This window comes from Suricata suricatta, chromosome 4 (assembly GCF_006229205.1).
Source record: "Suricata suricatta isolate VVHF042 chromosome 4, meerkat_22Aug2017_6uvM2_HiC, whole genome shotgun sequence".
NCBI classification, from domain to species: domain Eukaryota; kingdom Metazoa; phylum Chordata; class Mammalia; order Carnivora; family Herpestidae; genus Suricata; species Suricata suricatta.
Window position 1 is genome coordinate 154,961,848 of NC_043703.1, and position 14,453 is coordinate 154,976,300.

Genomic DNA, 14,453 nt, shown 5'->3' on the forward strand with positions numbered 1-14,453 from the left:
TTTGCATTCTATGTTCAAATCTATGATCCATTTTGACTAAATGTTTGTGAAATATGTAAGATGTGTCTACATTCTTTTTTTTTTTTAATTTTAGCATGTGGATTTCCGATTGTTCCAGCATCATTGTTGAACAGACTGTCCTTTCTTCATTGAATTGCCTTTAATCCTCTGTTAGAGATTAGTTGACTATTTGTGTATGTCCACTACGGGGCTCTCTATTCTTTAAACAAGACTACACTCTCTCAATTACTATAGCTCTGTAATAAGGCTTGAAGTTGGGTAGAGTCAGTCCTCCAGCATTGTTCTTCTCCTTCAAATATTGTGTTGGCTATTCTGGGTCTTTTGCATTCTCCTTAAAAACTTTGGAATCAGTGTGTGGATATTCACAAAGTAACTTACTAGAATTTTGATTGGATTTGTGCTAAAGTCCTTGTCTCCTAGGTGAGCAATTAGTACCCTTGCTGTCATCCCCTACCTACTCTGGACCCATCCCCTCATCTGATACTATTTTCCACTCATCTGTCTGCCATATAAATCTTTCACTGGGCATTCTGGAATTTCTGCACTGTCTATGTTCTAATACTTTGAACATCTTTTTCTGAATGTACCTTTTACTACTTTGACTTAAGCAAAATAAGGCTGCCCGTTAGATACTAGTTTTATTTCTGTTCTTACAAAATTAAGTTGATTGTAGGATTTTGTTTGTTTTTTCTCCCTCTCATCTTAGGGCCAGGAGTTTGACTAGTGTCCACTTTTCTTCATTGGATTATCTACACCTTTCCTTCTGTTGGAGTCTAAGGATGGGATGGACAGATCTCTTGCTCTCTTGAAGATCTTATTATTTAGCTATGACCTTTTCTTCCCACTTTGCCACTGTCTTCTATGAACAACTCTGTCTTTTTTCATTTCTTTTTACCTCTAGGACTGCAGTATTTCTCTCTATCTCAATTTATGTTGTCAGGGACTTCAACATTTACATGAATAAAATATCCAAAAGTCTCTGGTTCTTTATCTCTTCAACTCTGGTAAACTTATTTGCAACCCCACTACTGGTTACACTCTAGAATTTATTATCACCTACATGATAACCTCTGAAGTTAAAATAGAACATCCTAACTTCTCCTCACAATTTCCTGTTTTTCCTGATTTAAGAATCTCCATTTCTTTCTTCACGCCTTCCCCCGCCCCACCATTTTTTAAACCACATCAAGGATTTCTTAATTTTTTTTGAGAGAGACAGAGAGAGACAGTGTGAGCAGGGAAGGGGCAGAGAGAGAGGGAGACACAGAATCCGAAGCAGGCTCCAGGCTCTGAGCCGTCAGCACAGAGCCCGACGCGGGGCTCAAACCCACAGACTGTGAGATGATGACCTGAGCAGAAGCCAGACGCTCAACTGACTGAGCCACTCGGGTGCCCCATATCAAGGATTTCAAACCAATGAACCATGACTTTTTCACTATCACTGAATCCCTTAGTTTCCAGCTATTTGGTCATGAAGTGGTTCATTCATTATTATGAGTTTCTTGAAAATACTGTCAATATTTTTGTATTTAGCTTCCTCTTTCTTACTCACCTTTGATGGAAATTACAATCCAAACCCTTAGGGTCTGCACCTGAGGGGCTGACTCTGTCTGAGGAAAAAAATCACACAAGTGAACTACATGAGTTTTGTTTTCCCTAGAAGATCACTAAATTGGGCGGAGAATGGATGAGGAATCCTTCCATGTGTCTCTAATATCTTTTTTATCATGATCAAAGATGACTATCTCACAGCTAATTCACTCCTCAAATAATCTCTTCATCACTCTCAGTTGATGACCTGGCTTCACATTTCAAACCGAAAATTGAAGTCATCAGATGTGAATTGCTTTATCTTTTTGTCACGGGAGCCTTCTTAATATATACTATGTGACAGCTAGTACTCATCTCTCAGGTGTATATGTCTAGCACCATAAATTTTCAAACTAAGACATGCCTCCCTTCACCACTTCCAACTTATTTGCGTCCCATTCAACATTCTTTTTGAGATAAGTTTCTGGGAAAGGGAAGTAAAGTTTAACTTTCACTGTGTCAATGTTTGATGCTGATGTTTCACCCTCTCTGTTCTGAAATCTCTTACAGAGGAACAGATGTAGAAGAGGGAGTAATTACAATACAAAGAGCCAAAACAAAACAAAACACAACAAAAAAACCAACAAAAAAACCCACAAAAAATGACAACAACAACAGAAACACATGCATGGGAAAAACTTGACCTTTCTGGTGTAGATGCAGCTTAACGTCAGCAGCATTACCCCTTTCTGAAGCTTCCTTCTGTAGTAGACACAGTATATTAACATCAATTTAGCATCTTTGCAGACTCATTTCTCCTTCCAAGACTGGACTTCAGTAATAATGATGGAAAAATTGGATATCCTCTGACCTCTACCAGTTATGAGAAGACACTACCCTAGCTGACTTCTCCAAATCTATTGGGAGAAAGAGCCACCCAAACTGGGGAGGAGTCTACTGTAGTATTCTTCATACACACCAAAGCTACATAGACCTTTGCATCATCGTATCTTTCAATTTTCAGTGGAGAATACCTCTATCTATCTTTCAAGGACTCTATTATTATGATAGATTTCTTTCTCTCTTGCTTTTCAGCAGCCTCTGTCTTTGGCTAGTCCATTTCTCTACTGCATCATTGATCATAGCTTCTCTGGTGAATTTTTCCCAATGTATTTGGAGCATTTTTTTAGCCTTTTCCACCTGAAAAAAAAAGATCCCTTAACCTTGGTTCCCAGAGGTTTGTTCCATTAACCATCCCAGTTCTTGGTTTCCTATTAATAGTTAAACTTTTCAAGATTCTTTTTATCCATCTTTCTCTCTTTTTTTTTCTTTTTACTTTAGTGGCCACTGAGTACTGTGTGTGTACGTGTTTTAATTTTGAAAGGTTAAAAAGATTTAGAAGAAAATGCCAGATACCCATGCAACCAACATCAAAAAATAATACAAATGTTTTATAATTCCCTAATCATGCAATACATTGGGGGAAATTTTCCTTTGTTTCTCAATTTTATTACTAAGTCTTTCTCCCTAGAGTAAACGATCTTGATTAGGGTGTATCTTTTCATGCCACTTTGGAGGGCTGTGTGTATGTATTTTATTTCCTTAATGCATGTAAATGCCATTCCACAATTAAATATTTGATTCAACAATGTAAAGATAAACAAAGATCTGGTTTTAGTTTTTAAAGTATTTTATTTACAAATATATCATCTCACTTGGGCATTCATGTTGTTTCAAGTTTCCCTTCTCCGCATTTGGCCCTTTTCAAATTTGCATATGCCATCTTTATATTACAATAATTTTATTTTTTCCCTACTTTTAAAAATAGTTTATTGTCAAATTGGTCTCCATATAACACCTAGTGCTCTTCCCCACAAGTGCCCTCATCATGACTGTCACCACTCTTCCCCCTTCCCTTCCTGGTTCATTTTCAGTATCCAATAGTCTCTCATGTTTTGCGTCCCTTTCTCTCCACAACTCTCTTTCCCCCTTCCCCTCCCTATGGTCCTCTGTTAGGTTTCTCCTGTTAGACCTATAAGTGACAACATATGGTATCTGTCCTCTGCCTGACTTATTTCGCTTAGCATGACACCCTTGAGGTCCATCCACTTTGCTACAAATGGCCAGATTTCATTCTTCCTCATTGCCATATAGTACTCCATCGTGTATATATACCACATCTTCTTGATCCATTCATCAGTTGATGGACATTTAGGCTCTTTCCATGATTTGACTATTGTAGAAAGTGCCGCTATGAACATTGGGGTACATGTGTTCCTATGCATCAGCACTTCTGTATCCCTTGGGTAAATCCTTAGTAGTGCTATTGCTGGGTCATAGGGGAGTTCTATTGATAGTTTTTTGGGAAACATCCACACTGTTTTCCAGAGGGTCTGCACCAGTTTACATTCCCACCAACAGTGTAGGAGGGTGCCGGTTTCTCCACATCCTTGCCAGCATCTATAGTCTCTTGCCTCCTCCCTACAGTAATTTTAAATTCTGGCATAATTAGTTATTAATCTTTCTTGTTCATTGTTTTTTTAATCCATCTTGTCCAAGAAATGTTTGCATGTTTACTTTTTACTTTTTAATGTTTATTTATTTATTGAGAGAGAAAGCGAGAGAATGATCATATGTGAGCAGGGGAGGGGCAGAGAGAGAGGGAGAGAGAGAATCCCAAGCAGGCTCCACACTGTCAGTGCAGAACCTGACTCAGGGCTCAAACTCATAAACCATTAAATCATGATCTGAGCTGAAACTGAGCTGGATGCTTAACCAGTTAGACTGAGCCGCCCAGGTGGCCTAACATTTTTAGAAGTCCTAAAGACATCTTTCCACATTTTCTTTTAAATGCACTATACGTTTGATCTTATAAATTAGATGTTTAGTACATTTGCAATTTATTTTTTTCTCCAGTGTGAAATAGATCTCTAGATTTGATTCTTTTATAAGGACAGCCAATGGAGTCATCATAACTTTCAGTGAACAGTTTATCATTGTGCAGGATTTCTATGTCTTGCACATCAGGTACTAATTTCCATACAAACCTGAGTCTGTTTCTCATCTCTCTTATTGATTCCCTTTATCTATCTGTCTGTCTTTGCATGTCTGCCTTAATGTTTTAACTGCCATAGTTTTATAAATTAATATGTATAGTAGGGCATGTTACATTGATTCTTTTTTAAAATTATTTTGAAAAAAGAAAAAGATTATTTTGAAATAGATTAGATAGTTGCTTTTTCAAGTAATTTCAGAATCAGTTTATTTAGTCCCATGAAAAATCAAAGTTGAGATTTCAATTTATATGGTCTTGAAAATATGGATTTTGGGCGGGGGGGGGATGACCATGTTAGAATAGTGAGATTGCCTATCCAGGAACAAATTATACATGGTCTTTCGCTCATTCTATAAATCTTTTATCTCATTCAATAGCATTTTACAATATTTTAATGTGTCTGTTATACTAATTTTATTAGGTTTATTTCCTTATAGTGTAAGTTGCTATTGTGAATGATGCCTTTTTCTATAAAATAGGTTATTGTTGGAGTAGAAGATTATCTCTGAATATTGATCTCGGATTTGGTAACACTTTTGAATTCTCCTGTTAGCTTATTCAGAGTTGTGCCTTCTTGCAATCATTCTATAACTCAAAACTGTGTTTATCTTCCTAGGACATTTGTTACTATGACCTCAATTACAATTCATTTATTAGTTTGTGAACTTAGTTTTTAAAATAAACCAAATGACATTAGAAGTCATGCCTTCCCTGTTTATCATTGCATTTCAGATCTTAGTACAATTTATTGAATAAATGTTTACCCAGATTTTAGTCTGGTGTTTGTTGTTATTTTATATCTGGAAGATGCATCCAGAAGTGATTGCAATTACATCCTAGTTTCATTTTAGATGGGAATTCCTCTTCTGCTTTACATCTTTTTTAAACAAAAATTTAATGGCTTTCAAGGAGGAAACTGAGTAGGAAAGTTCTCCTTCCCCAATCTATCCTAAAAGGTCATTGTGCATTTCATTATTGACTTTTATCCCTCTTAACTGTTGCACTGGTAAATCCAACTCATCCTTCACAGCCCAGTATTTGAGGAATCCACAAAGACCTAAACCAAAGAGATGTTCATCCTCCTTTGAGCCTGTGCCCTTCAGTGACCTTGCTACTCACTGGTTACCTGGCCCACAATGTCCTGAAGAGTGGTATAAATGCCAACTTATAAGCTACACAGTAGTTTCCTACAGTAACTTTCCCATCATTTTATTAACCTTTTTCATATTGTCGGGCTTGAGTTGCTAGCAAATATTTCATGATTATAAAAAAGACTATGATGAACACCTTTGAACATGCAGCTTTTTTTCATGTTCAGATTCTTAGGCAGTCGTGGAAGTACTTGGTCAATCCAGGCCACATCTTATCTGATTCAGTGGCCAACTCTAGAAACTTAATCATCCCTACCACTGGCTATTTAATAAAAGAAGAGCTGTAATGATGATTCATTTCCAATTCTGGAAAAATGGTACCCTCCATTTGCAAAGAGCTTCCGTGCTATGTGGGGCCAGAGTTTGGCTTCAGACAGACAATCCTATTAAACCTCATGCAGACAGCTTGAACATGAACTTTTCATCTCTTCCTCATGTTGCCTTGTCTGCCAGACCCAATTTGAGTGGTGTTCTGTGCTCTGACAATTTTGAGCATTCCTTTTACCAGTGGTTTTCCTACTCCTCCTAGATTCCCTTTTTCCTGAGTGTAATGTGGAACAGAGAATGTTCATGTATACCTCATGTTCCTCCCAACATCAACTTAAGAAATTGCTGTCTTTACAGATAATGTATAAACTTCTACCAGGGCAAGTGGTAGGATTGAAAAGTGAGGTGCCTTCCCTGTCATCCGAGGAACAAAGAGAACAATTCTCCCCAGGGAGACCGGTAGCAGAGCACAGGGCTCTGAGATAAGCATGGGCTGTGAAGCCTTGTAACTCGTGTACACTTTTGATTTGGGCACTTAGTAACGTGCAACTCATTCTTCTATCTCTGTGAACTTGCACTGTACTAATACAGGCAGGGCTGCCAGGATCATAATGGCTGTGGGGGCACCTGGGTGGCTCAGTCAGTTAAGCATCTGGCTTCAGCTCAGATCATGATCTCATGGTTCGTGGGTTCGAGCACCATATTGGGCTCTGCTGACAGCTACCTCAGAGCTTGGAGCTGCTTCAGGTTCTGTGTCTCTCTCTGACCCTCCCCTGCTTGTGCTATCTTTCTCTGTCTCTCAAAAATAAATAAAAAACGTTAAAAAATTTTTTAAAAGAATAATAATGACCATGATTTATTGCATACCCCGTTTGCCAGGCAGTTTCTTGTCCAGTATAAAGCTTCCCTGTCACCCCATCTCATCCTCACTCGGAACTCAGACTTGACTTACCTTGCACACTTTCAGTTGGAGGAAGGCTGTGGGCAGCTCTTGCATGGTCCCCTTGATGTAATCCTCCTTGCTTCGCACTCATGTCCATCTTACCTAGATTTGAAACAGAGGAGAGTAGAATGAAGGTCACCAAACATCTAACTTGAATGAGGGCAGTCTTATTTAGACACTGATGCCCTCTGGGTGTTACAGAGTCCCAGAGCCCAACCACCAAGGTGATTTTATGGGTTTCTCTGAGCTCTTGCTAGAATTCCTCCAGGGGAACTCTCCAGAACATCAGTGATGTGGTCTGTAGCTGACTGTTGATTGCCTCCTTTCTCTCCTCAGCTTCCTCATCTGATGGCACTACTCCAGCTTCTGTCTGCTAAAGCCAGCTCATTCTTGCCAGAAAGGATATCCTGGGATACAATTTTTTCAATATGACGTAGCCTGACTTCCTCCAGCAGGTCCATGTGGGCCTGGTAAAAACTCACGGATCCGTGTCTGGCTGTGAGGGGAAGAATGGGGCTCACCCCTGTAGTTACCTCTGCTCATGTTACTGTCGGGGCAGCCCTGGCAGGCGCACCTTCACACTCTTGTAAGTGAAAGTCTGCATCTGTCTGCAGCAGCCATCTCCTCAAATACTGCTCCAATCCTTTAGTAGCAAGTGGGCTGGTGTTTTCTATCCTCCGGGGATGGTGGGGGCCGAAGCTAGTGAGTGAGGTGCCCCCACGGACCTGCAAAGTTGGTGGAAGCGTGGCCTAGCACCAGGAGACCTGTGTTTCAGTCTGACCTCTGCTGCTTGTGTTGTGACTTTGGGAATGCTATTTAGTCATCCAAATCTCAGTTTTCTCCAGAGTATCTCATGTTCTGTAGACTGAAAAGGAAGATGAGTGCAGGAGGTGCAAGATCACGTAGCAGTATGCAGACAGGCTCAAAATGCAGCCTTTATGGTCTCTTCAACGCATGAGACACTTCCAAGGAGGGAAATTTCTTCTTACCTGAAAGTCTTCTTCCCATTCAGGGGAAGGTTGATGTGGTTCACAGGGTCTCCTCAGGGTCCCCGCTGCATAGTTGGTATCTGAGAGTGACATTCTTGACTCTCTGAGCTGGGATCTTCCATCCGAGGGGGGCCGGGTGCCCAGGATCTGGAGGGTAGAGGAAAAGGGACGGGACACTTGGGAATGAGCCTGAGGACTTCCTTCCCTGACATGTGACCTTCTCTTACTGATTCTGTATTTGTTGCTCATCTGACAACTCGTGCAGCTGAAGCTGGCAGGTAACTATAAATTATTTTCTTATACTTACTCCTCCTTTTTTTTTTTGTTTTAGGTAATTGTTTGTTTACTTACTTATTCACAGGGGAGGGCCAGAGACAGAGGGAGACACAGAATCTGAAGCAGGTTCCAGGCTCCAAGCTGCCAGCACAGAATTCCACACAGCCCAATGTGGGGCTTGAACCCATGAACCATGAGATCATGACCAAAGTCGGAGGCTTTATTGACTAAGCCACCCAGATTCCCCTCATACATCCTCCTCCTAAATGTGTTTAGAATTGGTTTCCAAGGCAACAAAGAAAAATCTGAGGTTCCTTTCAATATTTCACTTATGGTGTAAGCGCTAACTTAGACCTTGAATTTGATCAAAGTCATTGGCAGCGGAAATAATTTAATTTGCCCTTAATCCAAATTACACATGTAAAACACAGGTGAGCTGCTCTAAATTCTTTGCAAGTAGAAGCAGAATGTTTTTTTTGCATAACCTTTAATTATAAAGGACACTTTCACTAATCTCTGCAGGTTAAAATAGGGTCTGTTTGTTATTATTAAATATGTTTTCCTTTAGTGCCTTGGTCTTACTTTTCCGCTCAAAATTCTTCCATATTGACTCGCATTGGGTTTCATGGGGGTATTTGAAATTTTTAAAAATTATGCATTCATTCAAATGTAGGCTATGCAGTTCTTCCCAATTCTTTGTGTTTACAGTGTTGTGCTCTTAGAGTGCTTCTCCTATTATTCATTTATTTATTCAACACACATTTGTTAAGAGCCTACTCTGTGACTAGAATTCTGTGTCCAAATTCAACCTATTCTTTCTGAACCAGTTAAAGTGTCACCTCTTTTATAAGTATGTCCCTTTCTGTATAACCAGAATTAATTTTACCTCTTTTTATTGACCAATAGTGGTTTGTTCACATATTTGTAATATAGAAATGGTTAATGTAATATGTTACAATATAACAATATGTAATAATGAATTCATAATGGATCCTGTTCATTCCTGTCTCCTCCTGCTTACTTCAAATATAGTTCAGAAGCCATGTGAACAGAATAAGCCTGTCCAAAATATGGTGGCTACCTCTCCTTTCTGCTAGAATATGAGCCCTCTGGGAACAGGGACCATATCTCTGATGTTTAGTGATGTTTTGCCAGGACCTGTGTCTCCAGGACCTAGGAGTCATAGAATGAATTTTGTCTAGTGAATATATAAACAAATCCTCAGGTAAAGTGGACTTTTAGTGTATAATCCATATAGAGTAAGCATAAGCAAAGTGGAAAAAGGGGAATCTAGAATCAAGAGAAACAATATCATCTTCATCATCATCATCATCATTATCATTTTAATGTAGTCAACATAGATACATTTTTTTCACTAAATCCTATATATATATTGGAAGGTGTCTTGTTTTATTAGTTGGACATTATAGTATGTTTAATGTTTATATTAACTTTATGTAGATCAGAAATTCCTAAATTTTTTCTAATTATTTGTGAACACAACTTCTTATTTTTTTAAGTTTATTTATTTATTCTGAGAGAGAAAGAAAGAGGCAGAGAGAGAAGGGGAGAGAGAATCCCAAGCAGGTTCCTCACTGTCAGCACAGAGCCCCACGTGGGACTTGAACTCAAGGACCATGAGATCATGACGTGAGCTGAATTCAAGAGTTGGAGGCTTAACGGACCGAGCCTCCCAGCCACCTCACAACTTCTTATTTTAATATGACTCTTATATTTATACAATATTCCCATTTATTTTTTATACTGTGAACTCGTTGTGGGGTAGGAGCTATTTAAGATGATGTGTGCTTGTGAACCAACTCTCTTTCCTTATGATTATGCATCTAGCTCAGCTCCTTGTGCAAAAAGACCTCAGTCAATTCACTTCTATTTCCTTTCCCTTTATCTGGATGAACACGACAGGAGAGAGAGAGATCTTTGCTTTATAAATAAGGATCATGAAGCTCCTTGAGGTGGTATGATGCTCAGTCCAGCTCTCTTCCCTTGACCCCTGTGGTGTTGCTGCAACCTCAGCACAACCAAGTCTCTTCCCTTTTCATCACTCCCCAGTTTGGCGACTTAGATTTATTTGGCTCCTCTAATTCACACTTTGATTGGCATTCACATGCATGAGGAGTTTGCGTTGGACATTTAGAGCCCACATGGCGTAGTTCTGTCTGCATATTTCCCTCTGGCAGCTTCTCTCAGAGGGGACCTGAAACCTGGTCGTTAAGTGTTCTCACTTTCAGTTCACGACTGTCCCAGGCATGCAATTGATGTCTACAGGACCGGCCGGTGCACAGGGGGAAAAATAAAGCTGTGTTGCCAGTGTCAAAACACTACAGCCGCTATTTCAGTGCTTGGGATGGTGAGGGGACAACGGGCTAGAGGAAAGTCATTCCCTATGTTTGTCGTTGTCACATTTGCTCACTTTCACTTTGCAGGCACCGTGCACTGAACTCCCACTCCAAACTGTTTTGCCAGCTTGCCTGTCCCAGAAAGACTGGAAGGGTAGAACTTACATTTCTCAGACTCTCTGACAGCTAAGCTTAGGTTTGGGACTGTGGTTTTCTCAGGAGCCAGACCCACAAGAATCTTGGAGGTAGAAAGAAATGAGCCATGTGGGATGGCAACAGCCTTCCAGCCACTCACAGCCTCTGAAAGCATGGTGACAGGGGCTTAGGTACTCTGATCTGAATCCCCGGGTCCAAGCCTTAGTGACATTAGTGCCAAGAGGAGGTTATGGTAAAAATGATGTGTCAAGCTGTGGCAGTCTGTGGGGTGACTGGGCATTTCTCTGAATCTGGTTTCTCGCTGCATTATCCTGATGGTATAGCCAATGAGCCCGGCCCTCCTGCAAATGTGGTGATTAATACTCTTTAATGGGGCGCCTGGGTGGCTCAGTCGGTTGAGCAGCCAGCTTCGGCTCAGGTCATGATCTCACAGTTCATGAGTTCAAGCCCCACTTTGATCTCTGTGCTGACAGCTCAGAGCCTGGAGCCTGCTTCCGATTCTGTGTGTCCCTCTTTCTCTGCCCCTCCCCTGCTCATGATCTGTCTCTCTCTGTCTCTCAAAAAAAAAAGAAATGTTAAAAATATGTTTTAAATACTCTTTATTAATTTCCCTTGAAATGGGTAGAATGAATTTTGCTATCTACAATAAAGAACTCAAAAACACATATTGACATATGTTTCTGATAAGAAGCTGGCATAGGGAAAAGCACTTCGCTACTGTTAACTGGAATTCTTATATTAAACAAATAACTGATTTACCCTTGTAGAAAAATGCCAAAGAGTTTTGTACTTAGAAATTCCTTTGAAAATAACTGACAGACCTATCATGGGCATTTGTAAATCATTTTTCAGTTATAAAATCCTTCCTAGTGCTTCGTCTTGTTTCCCCTTTATTTATAAGTATATTAAATGCCTACTGCCAGTCCTGTAAAATTGTGGATGAAGATTTTGCAACTAAATGAGCTTAAATCACGTATTTAAAATTGTACATCAGCAAATGGGGAAGTTGGAGTTAGGTTTCTTTTTTTTTGTTGGTTTTTGTTTTTGTTCCAAATGTTTACTTCAGTTCAACAAATGATTTGTGATTTCTTGATAGTTCTGATCAACATTTTCCAGGCTGCGGTATGTGGGAGCCATTATGCTGAGTGCCACATGGCTGCTCAGATGTCCCAGATGAAAGCAGCAGCCTTAAAAAGCACTAATACAGTGGGAGTAGCATTTGTCTTCACAGCTATTCATAACCCAAGGCAGAATGGACTATGTTTTATGAGCCCTAGAGAAGGAAGAGATTTATTTCAACGAAGGTACCAAGAAAGCTGGGAGAGGCGGGGTGTGAATGGACCCTTGAAGTAGGATCAGCAGGAATGGGGCCCGTCCTCATGGGTGTGTGATCTGCACAGTCACCCAGGGCTTTCTGCTTGTTCTCCCTCTTTTGGTTTAATGCTCTGCTGTCTTGAAATTCTTAATAATTTTTAGCAAGGGCTCTCCTATTTTTATTGGGACTGGCTGTCACAAATTACATGGCTGGGCAGATATATCGAAAGTAAATAGGAAATTTATTTATTTTTATTTTTTTAATGTTTATTTTGAGAGAGAGAGAGAGACCAAGAACAAGCGGGGGAGGGGCAGAGAGAGAGGAAGACACACGATCTGAAGCAGCCTCTAGGCTGAGGTGTCAGCAAAGAACCCAACGCAGGGTTTGAACTCACGGACTACAAGATCATGACCTGGCTAAAGCCAGATGCTTAACCGACCTAGACACCCAGGCACCCCGAAAGTAAATAAAAACTTTAAATAAATATTTGTATATTAAAACAACCCATTATATAATTATGTGTACAAATATTGCATCATATTAATGTTTTATATTAATTTGCATTCACATATTAAACATCAATTCATAGGCTAAATAAATTAATATGTAAATATATATGAACTGGGAAATAAACCCAGTTCTCAGCTTTTCATGAATAATAGTACTGTCTTCTCTCTTTTTACTTCTTTAAGTATACAATAAAGCATACAAAGAGAAAATTGTTTTTCAAAAATGTTTAAATGTACAACGCAGAAAGTGTCTTTCCCCTCTTAATCTCACTGTAAGTGAACAATACTTGAATTTTGGTATATTTACTTACTGAAAATGTTGTGTTTCTGGCTTTCAGTATCTCCTCTGCTTATTTGTTTATGAAGACTTTTTAACACCTTTTCAATTTTGTCTTATTATATTTTTGAGCAAGTTATCAAATGTATTCAGATTTTTATTTTATTGTCATAAAACTGTACATAATATTGCCTTATTTAAATAAAGTTCTTTGGGGGTGCCTGGGTAGCTCAGTAGGTTGGTGAGTTCATGGTCCACGTAGGGCTTGCTGCTGTCAGAGTGGGAGCCTGCTTTAGATCCTCTGTCCCTCCCCACCTCTCTGCCCCTCCTCGGCTTATGCTGTCTCTCTTTCTCTTTCAAAAATAAACATTTTAAAATAAATAGACAAATTTCTTTGTATCTGGGTTGCATCCTCTTCTCATTATTCACTGGGTATTTTCATACTTTTTTACTTTTATGTAGGCTCCATGCCCAGCATGGAGCCCAGTGTGGGGTTTGAACTCAAGATCCTGGGATCAAGACCTGGGCTGAGTACAGGAGTCAGACCTTTAGCCTACTGAGCCACCCAGGTGCCCCTATATTTGTACTTTAAAAAATATTTTAGAGAGCAGGGGAGAGGGGCAGAGGGAGAGAGAGAGTCCCCAGCAGTCTCCAGGCTTAGCATGGAGTCCCACATGGACCTCAGTGCCACGACCCCAGCATCATAACCTGAGCCCAAATCATGAGTTAGATGCTCAACTGACTGAGCCACCCAGGCTCATCTGTACTTTTTAAGTGGTCAGGCTCATACATGTTTTCTCAGTTTTAACTATCTCTAATTTGACATGTTTTGCCTTCTGATATCTTAATATTTGCTCTTGTCTTTATTAGTTTATTCATCCTGTGTTCATTTGCTTTTGCTTATTTAAAAATTAAAGCCACTTTTTAAATACTTTCTTTTTCTGTCTAGTTTTAAAAATCTCCTTCTTTATTCCTAGAATGCAGGAAAACTCCTTAGATTACGTATAGATGAAGCTCTCCTTCAATGTGAACACAAAGTTTTTCATCAGCTCAGGGCATTTGTCTTCTTTTATTTCTTTAATAATTGCTTTCATTACCTCTATTCCCTTCTCTTACAGTGTCCTAATTATATGGCTAATAACTTCCCAGATTCATCATCCATGTCTGATCTTTTCTCTCACAGTTTCCCTCTTTGTCTTGATATATTCTGGTTATTTGAGTTGGTTTATAGTTATCTTTTCCCCTCATTTTCAGACTTACAGCTATGTATTTTAATCAATTCAATATATGCTTAAATGCTTTATTTTATTAATAGCTAGCATTTTAATGTTTTCTATTTCTTAGCTTGGGTTTCTCTTTTGTCTTCGAGTCATTGTTTGTCTTTATATATATATATACACACACACACAATGAAGACTGGAGCAAATTATATGGCTAACCACATTCTGTGTAGGAGGCTGGTAGAGTGCCTGAAATTTTGGAACTCCATGGAACGTCGATGACTTGATCACTTCTGTATTATCAACTGCAGTGTCCTTGAGCTTTTGATGTTGACATTTAGGGGGATGTATCTCATTGAAGCTGCAGCAGGCAGTAGAACATAGCGG